Below are 9,854 nucleotides of genomic sequence, written 5' to 3'. Positions count from 1 at the left end.
CCTTTTTTCTTTCTGGTCTGGGTTCTTTTTTTTTTTTTTTCCTTTTTGTCTTTTTTTGTGACCGGTAATGGGATCGCAACCCTCGGTGTCACGCCCACACCGTGCTCAACCAGTGAGCGGACCGGTCTTTATATAAGCGGACCGGTCTCTATATAGGATCTGAACCCTCGGCGGGAGCGCCGCCACACTCCCAAGTGCCGCACTCTACCGAGTGCGCCAGTGGGCTAGCCCTCTGGTCTGGGTTCTTATTTTCAAACTTAGAAAGACTCACCCAGCACCCCCACTTCCCCTCCTTCTACCAGCCTGAGCCCAGTAGAGGAGAGGAAGAGAAAAAGATCATTTTATGAGACCCTACCTCTATGCAAACTGGCTTACATGTATAAATATGTGCACTTACCATATATTATCTCACAGACAATAAAATGGGATTATAATAAACCTACCATCTTATAACCAGGATTTTTACCTTTCTTAAAATGATGAACATTTCCCCATGTCAATAAATACATATCTAATCATGTTTGCTGGCTATGTATATAATCTATATATTCTCTAATTAATTAATGTCTGCATTTGTTTCAATTTTTTTCATTATTGTAATTAAGGTTAAGATAGATATCTTTGCATATATTTTTTCTCATATTCTTTTCTTAGAATATATTTCTATAAATAGAATTTTGGGATCAAAAACTTTTAGATATTTTTATACATGTTGCCAAAATGCTATTCAAAAGGTTACACATCTGTTATGAGATAATGATGTAAAAAGAGAACTGGAAGAATATGAGGTCATGGACTTTAAGATGGAGTATGTTGGCAGGTGGAGTCTGAAGCTGAGGCAAGTGAGGACCAGGGGGCGCAAGGNAAGGGGACAACATAAGCAAAGGTCCTGGGGCAGGTTGCCTGGTGTGTTGGAAAGGAAGCAACACCAGTCAAAGATTGAATTTGATACCAGTAAAGGAGGGTGAGAGACATGGAAGATGATAGAGAATAACGGCAGTGGTAAGGCCAGGAGGAGTGAGCTTCGAAGAAGGAGCGCAATTTACATATGAATGGAAAAGTCATAGCTCCGAAAGCAGTCATGGCAAAGCCAAAGCTTGTGAGTTATTCCCTCTCCACCCTGCAGTACACAGGGCAGGGAAAGAACTACAGATAAAGTGGCATCATCGGGGAGAGCCAGGCTTCAGTTAGAGTTGCAAGCAAAAGGATCTTCTGTGAGAACACTGAGAATAAAAGGGGGCTTGTATGCTGATGGAGGGGAAAATGGCATGGAGGAGGGGTAAGAGCAATAAGGAAATGACACGACAGCATGAATGTCATTAGGTGATGGGGGGGTGGACAATGAAAGAGAATGAAAAGGACCTGGCCAATGAGCTCGCCAGTGAAGCATGAGGAAGAACGAACTCAGTGGTTGGTGTCCAAGAAGAAAAGTCTAGTATTTAGGAGGCCAAGAGGGAAAGAAAGCATTTTAAGAAAGACAGAGTAATCAACTGTGGCAAATGAGGTTGAGAGGCTGAGTAATTCAAGTGCTGAGCGTCAGCCACTGGATTGGGCTAGGCGTCAGCCACTGGATTGGGCTAGCTGTGAGCGCTGGTGGCACTGACGGCACAGCTTCAGGGGCGTGCTGCTATTGAAAGTCCGAAGAGGTAAGAGGAGGGAAGAGCGTCAGCCACTGGATTGGGCTAGATGTGAGCGCTGGTGGCCCTGACGGCACAGCTTCAGGGGCGTGCTGCTATTGAAAGTCCGAAGAGGTAAGAGGAGGGAAGGACGAGCTGACGGTGAGTTAGACCAACTTTCTTGAGAAATTTGGCTTTATTGGAGGGCATTTCTAATAACAGGGTGAAAGAGGGAGAAAAACATGATCTAGGGAACATTTTTTAAGATAGGAGATGTTGCGGTTTGAAGAAAACCCAATAAAAAAACATCCTTTTTACGTACGGATAAGCCCAAATTCTGATCTACTGAGAGACAGAAAACAGGCAGTCGATCAGAATGCTGTACTACTATCATTATGAACAAAACTGTTGGTAGGTGGATTTAAGACTATTAGCTAAAGTATGATTGATAATATTTCACAGAGAATTAGGTGGACTTAGCTGCCCACTCCCTGGCAGCACTGAACAATTGTAGACTTTCTCTCTTAGGGATATGCCCCTGTAAAACATATAATTTCAAGGAAAGGAATCGAATATGGGCCTTCTTCAGGCAGGTGGAGTTCAAGAGGGAAAGAGAAAGTCAGCAGGAACTGAGCTCAGCTCCTCTGTTCACCAATCAGAACATTTACTCCTTCCCTGGAGGACCTAATAAAGAATTCTTCCCTAACAAGAAATATCCCACGTCTGCTTGTTGATGGAAATGACCAACTAGAGAGGGGAAAACTGATAATGCAGCAAAGAAAGGGGAAATTTCAGGATCAGACTCCTGAGTAGTTTAAGGAAATGAGATCCAGTACACTAGCATTTGAAAGGAACTAGGAAAGTTTTTCCCATTTACCAGGCACGAAGACAGATATATTTAGATTGACAAATTTGGAGTTGAAAGATACATTTTCTCTTTTGATTGTTCTTATTTCTCAGTGAGATAGAAGTGAGAGCATCAGCCATGAGTGAGAAGGGGAGAATAGGTATGAAGAGACAGAGGTGGAAATAATCTTCTCAAAAAGTGGGGAAGTAAATCAACTAGAGACAAAGAAAATTGGCTGGGCAGTGCTAAGTGTCTGTTTGAGCTTTGTGGTTGCAAATATAAAGTGAATCCATATAGCAGGATACTAGATTTTTTTCCTGGCCATACTCTGCTCAGATGCAGGAAGCGGGGAAGTGGAGAGTTTCATTTAACCAAGATTATGGTTTTGCCAAATGAGTCTTATAAAGGGAGAAAGAGGAAAGGATGTTTAGCTTATATGCAAGGGAGTGATGCACCATGAGAATTAGTCTAGTTAAAGAGTATAGAAATGAGAAAAGAGGTTGGACATAAAGGAAGAAGAGGCATGAGCAATGAACTGAGGTTTCCAATGGGTCAAAGGACTTTTGTGGATTGAGTACTGGAATAAATATGTTAGAAATCTAGGAGTGATTGTCAAAGATTGGAATGCTTGAAATTGAGATGTGAAGATGGTAAAGTTAAAGGTAATAATAACAAGGGCTAGATTATAACTATGAGAGTGAATGGCTGAGGTGGATCGATTGAAGACATTGTCCTAAATAAGGAGGTCAAGGCTCTGAGAGGACAGGAGGTTGAATGTACCATCTACACAACTGTTGAGGTCATCAAGAATGATTACAGGAATAGCGACAGAGACAGACCACTAACCAGGTGCTAAAAGCTTCAATGAGTTGCACGACAAAGTTGAGAGAATTGCAAGAAGGAAGAGCAGAAGGTAGTTTAGTCTAAGGGCATAGGCTTCAGAACGTTTGGGGTTTTTGAGAGAAGAGGAAAGAAAAAAGATCTGGGAAAATGATGATGAAGGGCACCAATCATCATCTCTTGAGTCCATGATAGGGGCACTGTGTGAGAAAAAGCCCACCAGGGAGGGCTTCAGGGAAAGCAGCGTTCTTTTCTCGGGGGAGAATTGGGTTTTAGTCAGAGCATAAGATAAAGAGATGAATGTTCAGAGGAGAGACTTAGGATGTGGAAGATCACACCAAAGTGAGAACATAAGTGACAAAGAGGAAAGTGGAAGTATTTAGATCCTTAGGGGATGTACATCCTTGTATATGGGGGATATTTCTGTATGTTCTTTGATGACTTGGGTTCTTGGGTTTCTGGAAGAGGTTGAGGTACATGAGGCATCATGGCGTTATTTACTGATGGTTTCTTAGTGGAAGGTGAGTCATCTATTCCATTTACAGCCATCTTCTTGGCTATAAAAGGGGAGAAGTGGGCAGAGTCCAGTGGTGAGAATGACGGTCTTACCATGCATGGTCTTATAGAAATCTGGAAAGTTTCTCAAATCCAGCTGTAGGTAATATTATAGCATGTTGAGCTATCCACCTTATTCATCTCTTTCCAGAATTTCCTTTGATATTCTGGTCTGTTTAGTCTATCGGATGTAATGTAATACTATGCTGCAAATTTTCCAAAAATTTCCTCTGGATATTTGATATTGAGTAATTCTTAAGGTTGATTTGGAGTATAGTAGAAAGACATTAGAAGCCTTCTCTTCATTCCACTCAAAAGTAAATCCTCTCCCTCCTCTAAATTTTCCATAACCCTTTAGCTGAATCTCTCTTGTAACATTTTTTTAATAATTATTTTTATGAATATCTTGTATCCATGACTTATACAACTTTCTATTGTACCACAGTGCCCAACACTGTAGAGAGGGTCTTTAACAAATATCCATGGATTGTAGGAATAAAAAAAAGCAATGGACAAGCTGGGAGTAATAAAGTCTGTAATCTAGAACCATTCTGTCTCTCACTAGGTATGTGACATTGAGCAAGTTACTTAACATCTTATGTTTTCATCTGTAAGGTGGGAATAATATCTGTCCTGTCTACCTAACAGGTTGCAGAAGTTGTAAGAAGTGTGAGAACCAGATACAGCATTTAAAAATGCTTTGAAAACTGATTCCAAAAAAAAGCTAACTCAAAACTGAAATTCAAAAATATATTATCATTCATTACAAGACAATTTGATAATTTGTAGTAAGCACTCCATTTTATGTTCAACAATTTTTTTTTTTTTTTTGGATCAGACATATCTGGAAATAAAACGCCTGGCTAAGACTCATATGATAATTAGGCTCTCTCATTCTGCTATCGTTAGCATTGATTTACTGCTAAAGGTAGCATCCATAAACTGACTGTAGCTTCAACTGCAAGTTCAACAAAAAATTTCCATGACTTCATATTATACCTAAAATTTTAACATTACTAACTTATTCCCTGAAGTTAAACACTGTCTTTATTCTTTGAGTTCTACTTCAAAGAAAACAGAGAAATGGCATAGTACGTGTATGTGACTTTGATTTGAGTTCCAGTTTTGCAATTAGGTAACTCTATGACTTTCACAAAGTTCCCTAATCTGTAAGATAGATATAACAATAGTATTTTCCTGTTAAAGTTATCATAAGGACAAAATAAGATAATGTATAAGGCACGTATGTAAGGGTACCTGGCCCACACCAAACACTCAATAAATGTTAGTTATTTTTTTAAGACATCATAAAATCTCTAACAACAGTGAAGATGATTGATAAAATAGAAAACAAAGACTATGTGGAATTCGGTCAAGAAAAAAACCCAAGGAAGAACATACAAGAAATGCTAGAAATAAAAGAGGGCTATAACTGCATATACAGAATAGATCAGAATTTATTAAAGAATACTGTTAATACTTAATGCCAATAAATTTGAAAACTTAGGCAAAATAGATAAATCTAGAAAAAATAAATAGATTACCAAGTTTGGTGAGAAACAGAAAGTTAGAGTATTCCTGTAACTATGATTGGGTATCCATAACTGCGGAAGTGAACAGGTGAAATAAGGCAGCTTTACACTGTGGAGTTCTACGCAGCAGTTAGCAATGCATATAAGCACTTAAATATATCTGAAAAACGGTGATGGGAAGAAAAGAATTAAAAAGAGAAAGAAATATATCATACAATATTATTTACAGAAATTTAAATATGCAAAAACATATTTTATAATAATATATACAATCCAAAAGACTTACATCAAACAAACTAGAATATTTGCCTATGAGGAGGGAGGAAAAAAGTAAGGAAAGAAGGAAGGAAAGAAAAAGAGAGGGAGGAACAGAGGAAAGAAGGCAGCATGTTCAAGGATTCGAACAGTCAATACTGTAAATATATCCATTCTCTCCAGATTGATTTACAGATTCAATAAAATTCTAATATAAATTCCTATAGGGTTCTTAGTGGAAGCTGACAAATTGATTCCACAATTTATGTAGAAGAACAAAAGGTTCGGAATAGTCACTGTACTCCTAAGGAAGAATAACGAGGCAAGGAGACTAACAAAAATCATGACTTACTGCAAAGCTTTAATAGTTAAGAACATGATCTTGGCACAAGTGTAGAAAATAGACCCATGGAAAATAACATATAACTCAGAATAAAATATAACATAGATCCCCATGTATATGGAAACCGATACATAACAAAGGTGGGAAGGGGGAACATAGATTATGCAGTAAATAGTAATGTGGTGAGGCATTTGTTATAGACTGAATTGTGTTCCTCCAAAATTAATAAGTTGAAGCCCTCACCCCACATATGGCTGTATTTGGAGATAGGGCCTGCAAGGAGGTAATAAATGTTAAATGTGGGCATAACAGTGGAACTTGATCTGATAGGACTCATGTCCTTGTAAGTATAGGAAGAGGCACCAGAGATCTCTTTCCATGAGCACACAGAGAAGAGGCCATATGAGGACACAGCAAAAAAGCAGCTGTGTACAAGCCAGGAAGAGAGGCCACACTAGAAACTAACCCTGATGGCACCTTGATCTTTGAGTTTTAGCATATAAAACTGTGAGAAAATAGATTTCTGTTGTTTAACCCACCCAGTTTGCAGTATTTTGTTATGGCAGCCTGAGCAGATTCATACACACTAGCTATCCATTTGAAAAAAAGAAAAAAAAAAATGATTTCCTTCCCATGCCACCAGTTCCCATAAAAACCAATTACAGATGTATTAAAGATTTACGTGTGAAAACAAAACTTGGAAACTTTTAGTAGACAAAATAGAAGAACATTTTTATGAAATTGTTGTCAGGTATGATCTCTTAAATGCGATGAAAAAGGTAACCACAACAGATATTAGTGGTAATTTTGACTACATTAAAATTAAAAATTTCTGTTTATCAAAGAACATCATAAAAAAAGTAAAGAGATAATTTATCACATGGGAAAACAACAAGATGTTAGTATCAAAAACAACACAAAGTGTTAGTTTCTGCAATATAGTTAAAAAAAAAAAATTAGGTGTCAATAAGTAAAAGAAACTCCAGAGGAAAAATAGCCAAAAGACATGAATCCAAAAGAGGAAATAAAAATGGCCAGTAAACATGTGAAAAAATGTTCAGGCTTGTTAGTATTCAGAGAAGTACAAATTAAAATCCTGACAATGTACTTCTTCATACACATCAGATTGGCAAACATTCTAAAGTCTGGCAACAACAAATATTGGCAAGAATGTAGTACAGGCTGATCTTTCACATATTGCCAGTGGGAATGTACATTTGTACAACCACTTTGGAAAGCAGTTTGGTGTTAGGCAGTAAAATATACAGTGGACCACCCCATGACCCTGCTCTTTTACACAAATTTTGTGCCCTAGCGAAACTTTTGCATATCAACACCAGGAGTCAGATCAGAGAATGTTCACAGAAGCACTGGTCATGTTAGCAGAGAGACCAGGAAGAGCATAATGTCCTTACACAGTAGAATGGGTAATAAATTGGACTGCAGTCATAACATGAAATGCTATACAGTGGTGGAAATGAATAACTACAGCTATGTGTATGTTAGCATGGATAAATCTCAAAATCAGACTTCCGGTCAAGACGGCTGAATAGACGGCCCCCAGCATCACTCTGTCCTACAAATCAACCAATTTACAAGTATAAAAAAGCAATGACAGCCAAGCTGGGGCTGCTAGAGCTCAGGGGAAGAGGAGGAGAGACCTATGGGGTGCATGAATGGGGAGATACCATGATGAGAGAAAGAAAAAACTGCTCTGACCATTTTGAGCCCCAAACACTTCCAGGCTGGAGCTGCTGAGCACACAGAGCAGGAGCTGGCAAAAGCCACAGCTGCACCCTTTGGATGAAGTTGCTTGGAAGCAACAGGGGAGAAGAGGGTCCTGCTGCACCCCCAGGCCAGCAGGACCACTAATAGGGTTCCCGTGCACCCACATAGAAGCGAGGAGCCACAATTGAAAAAAAGGAGCCACTCAGAAGCCAGGGAGTCATTGCAAGGGACCTGCACATGGCCCATCCCATGGGAAGTGTTTGCAGCATGGGCAGTGGGGGAGAAGGACCCACTGGGGGAACACTGGGGCACAGCAAGGACAGCTGATATGCACCCCAATCAGTGTAGGACCACTCAGTGGAGACTGGTCAGGAATATAGAACTGCATGGGATGCAGTTTGATGAAAAGACTCAGGCCCTGTATCAGTCAGGGTTCTCCAGAGAGACAGAATCAATAGGATATGTTATAATTATATGAGAGGCATTAATTAGGGGAATTAGCTCACGTGGCTATGAAGAAAAGTCCCACAATAGGCCATCTATAAACTGGATGCCAGTAGTGTGGCTCAGCCTCAGAACCAGGGAAGCTGATGGTTTTCTTGGTGTAAGTTCTGGAACCCAAAAGCCGAAGAGTCTCAAGCTCTGATGCCCATGGACAGGAGAGAAGAGTGTTTCCCAGCTCCAGCAGATTGAGAGAGCTTCACCTCTTCCCTCGGTCTTTTGTTCTCTCCGGACCCCCAGTGGAGTGCATGATTCCCACCCACACTGAGGGTGGGTCTTTCACACCCAGGCCACTCAGACTCTCATACTAATCCCTGCTGGAAACACCCTCACGGACATACCTGAAAAGATTGCTTTACCAGGTTTCCCATCATTCCTTCATCTAACCAAGTTGACATCTAGAATTAACCTTCACAGGCCCAGACCAGAGTTTCTACACGACCCAGGTGCACTGGATATCTTGAGACCAGAAGTACTGATAAAGCCAACCATAAAAACCTCAGCTGCACCAAAAAGACTTCCTTAGGGAATTAGCAATTTAGCAATTTAGCCCAACCACAGAGCTCAAGTACTGATCCCCCACAGGAAGTTCCCCATTTTAGAAATAAGCAAAGGACAACAAATTAGTTCCAGTGCAGAGTTTAAGTGGTGGGAATGGCAAATAGTCCAACACAGAATTGAAAGAAAAAACAAAGTACCCACAACCAGAGACAAAGTTTGACATTAACTAGTAAAGGTTTCATTTCACCAAAAAATTCCTATAACACCTAGAAGGACCAGGAGTCCCTGGGCTGTCAAGCCAGAAAGTGGGGAGGGCTGGGGGCTTTGGCCATGCCCCCCCACGACACATGCAGCCAGCCCAGTGACAACCACTGAGCTGCCACAGGAAGTGCCCCAGGCTCTCCTGAGCTGGGGCAGTGGGGGGTGGTGGGGGGCCGAGGGCCTTGGCCACATCCCTCTGACACACACAACAAGCCCAGTGATGACTACCAAGCCACAGCAAGAAAGGCCCTGAGTTTCTGAACTGGGGTGGTGGGGGACAAGGCCTTCTGCCACAACTCCCTGACATCTGCACCCAGCCCAGCAATGACGAAGCCACCTCTGGAAGCCCCCTAGTCTCCCCTAGGGGAAGGAGGGGGGTGCCACAGGCCTCGATCCTGCCCCTCCTCCTTCCTCTTTCTTCCATCACATTTCCATCCCCTTTCCCCTCTCCCCATCCCTCCCAACTGCTCCACAACAACATCCTAGAATGTAAAAAATAATATTAATAAAATTACATTTTCTTTTAAAAAATCAAAAAATAAATGAAACTAAAATGCACTCAAGAGAAAAAAACTCAAAGTCAAATATGATTCACTCAATAGAGTGAAAAAAGCAAGTTGCAATCACATAAAAAATTCTAATTATGTGAACTTTAAATACACTTAGATGTAACAGTGCTTCTTTAGAAATTCTTACATATGTAACAAAGTACAATAAAATGGGAGGGAATTATAAACACTAGGAGGAGAGGAGAATTCAACTGAGAATGCAGCAGAGATACTGATAACCTCATTTTAACTTTTATTTCTGAAGCGATGTGCTATGTACATGAGTGTTCACTTTATTTTTCTTTATGCTAGATATTATAAATGTAC

This window comes from Galeopterus variegatus, unplaced genomic scaffold, assembly GCF_000696425.1.
Source record: "Galeopterus variegatus unplaced genomic scaffold, G_variegatus-3.0.2 Scaffold6025, whole genome shotgun sequence".
Classification (NCBI taxonomy): domain Eukaryota; kingdom Metazoa; phylum Chordata; class Mammalia; order Dermoptera; family Cynocephalidae; genus Galeopterus; species Galeopterus variegatus.
This window is presented reverse-complemented; position numbering follows the sequence as displayed.